Below are 11120 nucleotides of genomic sequence, written 5' to 3'. Positions count from 1 at the left end.
GAGGGGGGCGGAGGGAGGTAAGGAGGAAGGGAGGGAGGGGGGAACCGGGAGGGGGCGGGGAGCAGGGGGCATGCGCAGCGCCCGGGGCTGGGGGCGCCTGGGGGTTGTAGTCCGGGGGAGGGGGACCCAGGGAGAGGGGGAGTGGAGAGGCCTAGAGTGGGGTGGGGAAGGGCAGAACCAGAGAAGCAGGGAGAGATTCGGAGAGAGGCAGAGGAGATGCGGCGGGAGGCAGCGAGCTGCTGGGTTGGGGGGGGGTGGGGGGCGGTGGTGATGGCAGAAAGGGGGTAAAGGAATGAATTAAGGGAATAACCCAGGGAAGGGTTGCTGTGCATCCCTTTACACCAGGAGATATAGCTAGATTTTATGTTTGGTATCTGTGAGTATCTGTGCGAGCGTGTGCACGACCACCTCTGTGTATGTGTCCCTGCAGGAGGTTCTTTGGACACTAGAAATAGCAAAACCGACCCTCTAGGTGGCTTTTGTGATGCAAGGAATCAGCCAAGCCTGGAAGGACAGGGACTTGTTTGTTTTGGGATTTATTTTGCACAGCCTTGCCTGCTCTGTGACAGCGATGGGTCTCAGAGCTCTGCTTGTCTACCTCCAAGGACAGGGGGCTCACTACCTTACCAGAACTCTTGGCCTATCTTTACATGGCTCTGAATGTTGAAAACGAAATTTGTCCTCATTGGGAGGCGAATGAAGATACACCTGAAGGTCCAAGTACCCTGTGTCCTTCTCCTTGATGCCCACCTCTCCTCTCCCCTTCTCCGTATTTTAACATCACACCAATTGCTCCACCCCTGCAGTGGAGCTTTGGCCCCTGACAGGCCTTAAACCTGCTTTTGCCAAGTTACTCGATCACCTCCTTGATGCCAAATCCATCGACCACTAGTCAGGGGCCTTACCCTTCATGATCTTTCAGTGACATAGGACCCTTATGACCTCTCTCTCTCTTTTTTAAACTTAAATCCAAGTTAGTTAACAGGAGTAGAATTTGTTGATTCATCACTTACACATAACAGCCAGTGCTCATCCCAACAGACGCCCTCCTTAATGCCCATCACCCTTTTGGCCCATCCCCCCACCCACCTCCCCTCCAGCAACCCTTAGTTTGTTCTCTGTTTTTAAGAGTCTCTTATGGTTTCCCTCCCTCTCTGGTTTTATCTTATTTTTCCTTCCCTTCCCCTGTGTTCATCTGTTTTGTTTCTTAAATTCCACGTGTGAGTGAAATCATATGATATTTATGTTTCTCTGACTGACTTATTTCGCTTAGCATAATACATTTGAGTTCCATCCACATTGTTGCAAATGGCAAGATTTCATTCTTTTTGATCACCGAGTAATAGCCCATCGTATATACATACCACATCTTCTCTATCCATTCATCAGTCAATGGACATTTGGGCTCTTTCCATAATTTGCCTAGACCTCTCTCTTCCTGAAACCCTCTCCTCCCTGGCTCCCAGCCTGCCTCCTGCCTCTCATGCCCAGTCCCCCCACCCCCCAACTCTGAATATTGTTTCCCAGCCTCCTTCCAGATCCTTCCTTTCTCCCACAACCCCTCTACATCAGGGTTTCCTGGGCCCTGCTCTGGGTTCTCTTCTCTTCTTTACTCTCTTACTTCCCAGGGTCAGCGGCACCTACTTGCCTACAGTACCCACATCTATACCTGCAAGCCAGGTCCTCCTCCTCAAAGGCGGCACCTACTACAAGCCTGAGCACTGAGCTGGGCACCAAGAACACAGAGGTGAAAGATGTCATCAGAAACATGAGTAGATCCATAACTATAGTGAGTGAGGCCAGGGCTTTGATGGAACTTCCAACGCTGTGGTGGCCTTGCCTTCTCCCCCCAAAGTGCCCCTTCCTGTGTTCTCCATCAGAGATGGCATCTCCATCAGCCAGTTACTCAAAGCAGACTAAAAGCTGACCTTGGTTCCCTCCCCTGTCCTTATAATGCTGCTGTGTTCTGAGCATGCACTATGTCCTAGGTGCCACACTTAGTAGCTCCTAGAATCTTCCCAACCAGGTAGCTGCTACTGCCATTATTCCAAGTGTACAGATCAGGAAACTGAGGCTCAGATGTTAAATAATGGATCTAAGTTCACAAGGTTTGTAAAGGACAGAGCTGGGGCTCTTGCATGCTGGGGCTTTGGATTACAAAGCCTATTCTTGTAAAACCACAATGTTACAGCTCCTCCCTCAACTGCCAAACCCAGAGCTGTCTCCTGGGTCCTTTCCCTCCTCACTCCTTCCACCTCCTCAGGTCAGTCTAGGCCCTCATTGGCTTTCACCTGGACCATCCTAACACCCCCTCTCTGGTCTTCCCACCTGTAGCCCCTTCCCTGCATATCCAATTTTCTCCCCAGGTGTTAGTGCGATTGTCCCCTAAACAAATGTGATAATATCAGTCTCCTGCACCAACAACTCCACCACCCATCATGGCCTCCCGGATTTCACTTAGTAGCTACCCTGGCATTTGAATCCCACCACCATCACCTCATCTCTCCTACCACTTCCCTCCCTGGGCCACAGACCCCAAGCCTTAATCACACAAAGGGATCAGGGACCCCAGGCACCCTGGAGTCTTTCACTGTGCCACTTCCTCTGCCCAGTACTCTGTTTTGTCCCTTCCTGAATAGTCAGACTTCCCATCCTTCCAAGCCTCTCCCAGAAGTCTAGGCAAACAACCTCATGAGGTGTGGGCTGAGTCAGCTTCCCCACTAGACCACACTGGGCCTGACTCATGTCTACTTCTCCCCGGCAACCAAGGTCAGGCACAAAGCAGATGTTCACTAAAAATTTGAATGAATGAATGAATGAATGAATAAATGAATGGTATATGCCTTCACTCCCTTACCTGGGCGTAAAGACAAAGAAAGTAAGTTCCATGAAGGCAGGGACTTTTGTTTGTTTTGTTCATTGCTGGTTCTCCAGTGGCACCATGGCACCCAGCACATAAAAAGGTGCCCAAATATTTAAGTAAATGAAGGCGTGAAAGGTGTTCATCTCAAATCTGGCTGTGGCACTAAAGATGGGCACAGGAATATGTGATGTGATAACAGTTGTAGTTCTTCTTATTGTTCAGTGATTCTTAAAGTCATCCCAATATCCCAGGTGAGGTGGGTCACGTGCACCATGCCCCAGCCTCCTATGCAGTCTCCCTGCCTGACTGGCCTTTCTAAAGTATCAGTATAAGCCGGCCATCCCCTGCTTCCCCACTGTTGGTGAGATAAAGCTCAGACTTCCTCACCTGACTTCCCACTTCAGCACATACCATCATGGCTCATGTACCTGATTCCAGTCCCAAGCCATCCCCTGCATTTTTCCCACCTCGTGCTTTTCCTCATGTTCCTCCTAACCTCTGGAACACCCTTCCCTTTCATATGCCCAAGCCCCACTCCTATCCTTCCTTGGACTTTAGCTGCTCAGTCTTTCTTGACCCTTCTGAAGATGAAGGGAAAGCCTGTTAAATACGCAGATTACCAGGATGCGTCCCTGGAAATTCTGATTCAGTAGATCTGTGTGGCGGCCCAGGAATCTGGGTTTTTAGCCACTACCTCTAGAAATGCTTATTTTTAGTCAAGTTTGGGAACAATAATATATCTAGGCAATGCCAAGGCTAGGTTAGGCTATGTAACAAACCTCCCCCAAATCTCAGTGATTTAATACAACAAAGGCTTATTTTTGCAGTGGGCTTGGGTTACTTCCTGTCCTTCAAAGCTCAGTACTTCAGGTGGAGAAATTTATTCATAGCTTATCAACCCACTGGACTCTGAGTGCATGTTTAAAGACCCCATCTGATTAATCTCTGCCTCCCCATGGTACCTGGCACAGGGCCTATCTATCACACCTGCTGTGCTTAGCATCAAAAGAATGAATATCCATTTGACTTATTCATCTATTAACCAGTAGGTATTTATTGAGGCCCTACTCTGTGCCAGGACTATGCTGTGGTGCTAGATGTACCGTGGCAAGCAAAATAAACATCAACCTGCCCATTCCCCTGGAGGTAATTTCTCTAAGCCCTAGGTCCAAAAATCTGTAAAATGGACTGTAATACTCACCCCCCCCCCCCCCCCCCCCCCGCCAGGCACAGTGAGGATTTACTGAGAAAACAAGCATAGGAGCCATTTGTAACTAAAAAATCTCAATTCCAGGGGCACCTGACTGGCTCAGCCGGTTAAGTGTCTGACTTCAGCTCAGGTCATGATCTAGTGGTTCGTGAGCTTGAGCCCGGCATCAGACTCTCTACTGTCAGCACAGAGCTTGCTTTGGATCTCTGTCCCTCTCTCTCTCTGCCCCTCCCCCCTTGCACTCTCGGTCTCTTTCACAATTATAAGCTTAAAAAAAAAAAAAAAAGAAAATCTCAGTTCAGGCAGATGTGAAAGAGCATTGTTATCCTGTTCTTCCATCCCTCACATCCAACTTTCAGGTCTTATGCATTAGGCCCCTGGAATTTAGTTGCACATCCCTCTCCCTCACTATATCCACTGCCCATTCAAACCATCATGAGCCTGTAAAGTGAATATAATGTTAATAACCTTGATAATAGTAGTGATAGTAATAGCTAATTCTTACATAGTGCTTATCACGTGTCAAGCTCTGTTTTAAGTGTTTTATTTGTATTATTCAATCTTCACAACAACCATCTGAGGCTACTGCTATTATCTCTATTTACAGACAAGGAAACACAAGCACAAAGAGTTTAAGTAATTTATTCAAGGCAAGAGCTGGGATCCAATCCAGGAAGAAATTTTTGACTATCGAAACATTCTCTTAGCCAATTGGTATCTGGCTCCCCACTGAGTCATGCCAGCCCTTCTGTCCTTCAAAACCAGAGTCAACGTCATGCAGCAGAGACACTGGATCATGGTGCTGACTTTGTAGATATATTTTGGAAAAACTGATGTCATTACAGTATTGAGTCTTCCTATTCATTTACATGGTATATCTATCCATCGGTTTTGGATTTCTTTAAAATCTGATAAAATTTTAAATGTTCTGTCACAAAAGATATTAACATATTTTAAAAAGGTTTACTTAGGCACTATATATTTCTATAAATGGTACTTTTACATTTTCTAATAGTCTATTGCTGTGATTTATAAAGGTAATTTATTTGAAATACTTTCTCTTATTCCAGAAAACTTGTCTCCACATACAGCAAGAGCCAGATATCCAAAAGTGATCTAGGACCCTCCTACTCCCTCACCAATTTTCCCAATCTGCAACCATGTCTGATAGACTCTGTTAACGGAGGTTCCATCCCCACTTCCAGGCCTCATTATTTTTGGCCTGAGGTGATTCCTGATTTCCCAATCAACCTATTGCCAACCCTTACTGCACCTGTGTGCAAATAGAAACAGGTTTGCCTTCCTCATGACACTCTACTTCCATCTGTCAGACAACTGTAATAAACATTGATATCTACGATGTGGTTGGTGCCTCTCTCATGTGTTAGCTCCCATAGTGCCCACAGGCACAGCCATCTGTGGTGGCCACCAGCGGGACCCTTGTAAAATGAAAGTTTGATCAGAGTATTCTGTTATGGGCTGAATGTCTGCATTCGCCCCCCCCCCCCCCCCCCCCCGCGTTCATTTGTTGAAGCCATAACCTCCACTGTAATGGTATCAGGAGGTGGGGCCTTTGGGAGGTAATTAGGTTCAGATAAGGTCACAAGGGTAGAGACCCTGATCGGATTAGCTCCCTTTTAAGAAAAGGAAGAGACACCAGAGCTTCTTCTTTCTTCCATGCTGAAGATGCAGAGAGGCAGGAAGAGACCCCTCACCAAGAACCAAATCTGCTGGCACCTTGATCTTGCACTTCCAGCCTCCAGAAATGTGAGAAATAAATGTCTATTGTTTAAGCTGGCCAGTCTATGGTGTTTTGTTAGATCAGCCCAAGCTGACTAAGACAGATATATTCCTTCATTTGAAATTATTCAAAGGTACCTTCTTTCTTTGATACAATTATTTAAAATAGGTAATACTTCCATATGGTTCAAAAAATCTAAATAATATAAAAGGTTTACAGTGAAAATTCTTACTCTTGACATTGGTGCTTACCACCTTGTTCTCAAGAAATATCCGTAGGGAACAACTTTTATTAGTTTCTTATGTAACTTTCCAGGATTTCTCTGAGGATATAAGTATACACACACATACATGCACACACACATTTTTTTCTTATACCACGTTAGCATGATATCCTCATTCTACACCTTGATATCTGACTAACATAATGAGCATCCTCATCCTTTTTGACAGCTGCTTACCCACTGATGGACAAACCTGCAAACAATATCCAATGAATAACACTGACGTATATGTCATTTCATACATGGTAGATATAGTGAAATAAAATTCCATTTCTCCCCCCTTTGCAGCTGGCATGGACTTGTGACTTGCTTGGACTAACTGGATATGCCACAATGTTGCACAACTTCTGAACTGGGCCTCAAGAGACTCTGAAGCTTCTATTTCCACCCTTTTGGAACCATGAGGACACTATGCTATGAAGAAGCTCAAGATGGGGGCACCTGGTTGGCTCAGTCAGTAGAACATGCAACTCTTGATCTCGGGGTTGTGAGTTTAGGCTGTATGTTGGGTATAGAACTTACTTAGAACACACACACACACACACACACACACACACACACACACACTCACAGTGAAGTACCACAAGGAGAGAGTGGCTCAGCCATCCCAGCTGACCGAGCCATCAGAGCTAAGGTCTCAGACTAGTGTGATAGCCATCACAGGCCATCCAGCCCCAGCTGCGGTGTCAGCTGACTGCCACCACTTGAGTAATCTAAGGTAAGATCAGCAGAAAAACCACCTGACCATCCTTAGAATCTGGAGAAACAATAAATCGTTGTTGTTTGATGCCAGTAAATATTAAGGTGATTTCTTCAGAAGCAATAGCTAACTGATACAGGTAGATTTTCAGATAGATTTTCAAAAGTGAGAATGCTGGTTCAAAGTGTATGTACATTTAGAATTTTGATAAATATTGTCTGGGTTGTATCATTTTTCATTCCTACCAACAATGGGTGAAAGTCCCTGTTTCCTCACGGTCTTGCCAAAAGAGTGTTTTTGTTTGTTTTTGTGGGTTTTTTGGGTTTTTTTTTGGTTTTTTTGGTCAGACGTATGGGTTATTGCTAATGCAATAAAAGAACAAAATGGTTTTTCATTGTCTTTTCATTTCCCTCATTACGTGTGAAGTTGAACATCTGCATGTGTTTAAGGCTTTATGTATTTTCTTTTTTGTGATCTGTCATGTTCTTCGACCATTTTTTTATTGAACTGTTGGGCTTTCTTTTTCTTTTTTTTTTAATTTTTTTTTTAACATTTATTTATTTTTGAGACAGAGAGAGACAGAGCATGAACAGGGGAGGGTCAGAGAGAGGGAGACACAGAATCTGAAACAGGCTCCAGGCTCTGAGCTGTCAGCACAGAGCCCGACGCGGGGCTCGAACTCACAGCCCTCATGGACCGCGAGATCATGACCTGAGCTGAAGTCGGCCGCTTAACCGACTGAGCCACCCAGGCGCCCCTGAACTGTTGGGCTTTCTTATCAACATGTGGAAGCTCTTTAAACAGTAGAGAGAAAAAATATGTTACCTGTTGTATATGATAAGAATTACAAATACTTTTCCTAGTTTATTGTCTTTTGATTTTGCTTTGATGTGTTATTTTTTTGTTTTTTTGCCATGCAGAATTTTTTCCATGTAAACAAATGTATTAATCTTTTATAGCTTCTAAATTTTGAGTTGGAGTTGGAAAGGCCTTCCTCACTCCTAGAGTTATCAAGGATTTTTGCCCGTATTTTCTTCTAGTATTTTTAGGGAGCTTATCCTGACAAATTGTGTGATCCATCACTTTTAGAATGAAGTTCAAGACGAGGGTTATGGCACACGTGACCACGTGTAACCCACAAGGAGAGGAAACAGGAGGAACAGAAGCTAGTTTAGGAGATTTCCAAGGGGAGACAATGCATCCTGTTTGGAACACGTTGAATTTAAGGTATGTATGTTCCTTAAATCCAGGAGGGGATGTTCTGGAGGGGACCTCTAGAAGTGGATTCAGAGATCTGGCACTCAGGAGAAAATTTGGGGCTGGAGACATGGATCTGGGAGCCAGCATATCCATGCCAGTTAAAGCCACAAGAGTGTGTGTAGCATCTGAAGAGAGGTTCTCAGATGGAACTCTAGGGAGTGGTCAAGGTCAGACCACAAACACACTCATGAAGAGAGAGCTGTGGGGGCTTCATCTCTGGGGGCCTTGGCACAAAAACAGCCTCAGAGACATTGGTAGGATAAACAGAAGCCCTTTATGTGAAACAGGCTTGGATATCTTTGGCTCCTGGGGACACAGCAAACAGGGAGATGGAAGAGGACAAACAACCTCCCCAGCAGTCAGCCCCACCCAGCAGGTGTGGAAGAGAGACCCTGTGACAGAGGAGTGGAGAAGGCTCAGTCTTGCAGGCAAAGTCAGCCCCCTTCTCCCTACAGATGATCTAAAACAGGGCATCTGTAGGTGGCAGCAAGTTCCCAAAGGTAGATGGAACCCAAGGAGCCTCCCCTGGCCCGCATCTTCCTTGGATCATAGTGGAGTGGATAAGGGCACAGAACCTAGACCTCCACTCTCTGGCTTCAAATCTTGACTCTCTCATGCACTAGTGCGCAACCCTGGGCACCTAATACCTCTTTGTCTCAGTTTCCTCCTCTGTAAAATGAGGACAATAACAGTTACCTATCTCATAGAACTGCTATGAAGATTGAGTTAATATTTACAAAGTGCTTATATTGGTGCCTGGCACATAGTAAATGCTATATAAATATTACATTAAAAATAATAATTTCATTCATTCATGAATATTCCTTGACCAGCTACCACATGCCAGGCACTGTTGTAGGTGCTGGGGACACAGCAGTGAATACAGCAGGTGAAAATCCTTGCCCTCATGGAGCTTACATTCTGGTAGATGGAGAGGAGGGGTGAAGACAGACAATATATAGAATAAATGGAAACAATGTAAATAATATCAAATGAAATATATGGTATGTCAGAGCCAAGTGGAGACATGAGAGATGTGCAGAAGCTGGTAAGGCTGCTGGCCTAGTACCTGATGCAGAGTGGGCGCAGGAGATGGAAAGCAGGAGGATACCCTGGAAGAGCAGCAGAGTGGAATCCCCGGCAGAGACACTGGGGCTGCTGACCCCCTCAGGGTAACAATCATCATCATCACTGTCATATAATAGCAGCAAGCATTTATATAGCACTTATTCCATACCAGGCCCTGTTCTATTCACTTTTCCTATATCATCTCATTTAATCCTTTTGGCAGTCCTATGAGGTTGGTACTGTTATCGTTTCCATTTTTCAAGTGAGGGAACTGAGGCATAGCAGGGTTATATAACTTGGCTTAGAGCGTTGTACAATAGGTGAATGAGCTGGGATTCCAGCCCAGGTCATCTGGTTTCAGTGTAGGTAGGATGTTGGTAGGACGGACCTGCAGGTGGAGGGGACAGGACAGTCTGCCACGCCTCAGGACCGGGCAGGGACTGACCTTCACACAGACTGGAAGGAACACACACATCCCTAATACCTACACAGCCAACACCCCATATACTTAACACACACTTCAAGACTGTTCAGGGGCCCCTGGGTGGTTCAGTCGGTTAAGCATCTGACTTCAGCTCAGGTCATGATCTCGTGGTCCGTGAGTTCGAGCCCCATGTCGGGCTCTGTGCTGACAGCTCAGAGCCTGGAGCCTGCGTCAGATTCTGTGTCTCCCTCTTTCTCTGCCCCTCATCTGCTCATGCTCTCTCTTTTGTCTCTCAAAAATAAATAAACAAAACAAAAAAGACTGTTCAGAGGGCCCAGAAGGAATAACCCAAAAACCATGAAATAGAGATAAAGGCTCAGCTTTAGAGAGTTCCAACCCCAGAGCTATTTTCCCTATATGGCCCCTGCTCCCCACCCCCTCCACATTCCACTCCATGAGGCTCTGAGCCCAGCCTCCTGTGACCTTAAGTCACCATTCCAAAGCCCTGTGATCCCACCCAGAGACCACAAACAAAATAATGAGTATCACAATCCTGGGAAGTTTAACAAAGGCACCAACAACTACAGATCACAGCAGGAACCAAGAAGGCAAACCATCAAGAGGCTAACAAACAGACAGGTGGGACCGGTGGTCCTAGAAAGAGCTGGAACCTGTGGTCATAAAAGCCCACAGAGTGGGGGCACCTGGGTGGCTCAGTTGGTTAAGCGTCTGGTTCTTTTTTTTTTTCAATTTTTTAGTGTTTATTTATTATTGAGAGAGAGAGAGAGAGAGAGAGAGAGAGAGAGAGAGCATGAGTGGGGAGAGGCAGAGAGAGAGGGAGACACAGAATCTGAAACAGGCTCCAGGCTGTCAGCACAGAACCCGACGCGGGGCTTGAACTCACGGACAGTGAGATCATGACCTGCGCCGAAGTCGGATGCTTAACCGACTGAGCCACCCAGGCAGCCTAAGTGTCTGATTCTTGATTTCAGCTCAGGTCATGATCTCACAGTTCATGAGTTTGAGCCCTACATCAGGCTCCATGCTGACAGTGTGGAACCTGCTTGGGATTCTTTCTCTCTCTGCTCATCCCCTGCTCTATGTCTCTCAAAATACATAAATAAACTTAAAAAAATAAAACCCCACAAAGGGGCAACTCTCAACAGTTCACAAGACCCCTCCATAGTCTTTCTAACCAAACAGTCTTTCTAACTGTTCAATTCTTACCTTAGGCAAGACAAAAATTACCAGACCAATTTGTCAAATGGAGAAATTAAGTCCCAGAGAGGAGCAATGAGTTATCCCAGATCACATGCAGGACTAGGAGTCAGGTGTCCAAAAGCCCTTCCACTGTCGCACTGAGAGAGACAGAGAGAGAGAGAGAGAGAGAGAGAGAGAGAGAGAGAGAGGAGGGAAGGGAAGGGAGGCAGAGGATGACACAGAAGACCTAAGAGTGGAGAAATCCTTCCTCATGATCTCCAGGGGACCCCATGGGACAAGGCTTGGCCTCCTGAAAAATTCTCCAATGCTTCACTCCTCCTGTCAGTTGATTAGTGCAGCACCATTTTCAC

The sequence above is a fragment of the Leopardus geoffroyi genome, chromosome E3 (assembly GCF_018350155.1).
Source record: "Leopardus geoffroyi isolate Oge1 chromosome E3, O.geoffroyi_Oge1_pat1.0, whole genome shotgun sequence".
NCBI classification, from domain to species: domain Eukaryota; kingdom Metazoa; phylum Chordata; class Mammalia; order Carnivora; family Felidae; genus Leopardus; species Leopardus geoffroyi.
Note: the sequence above shows the minus strand (reverse complement) of the source record.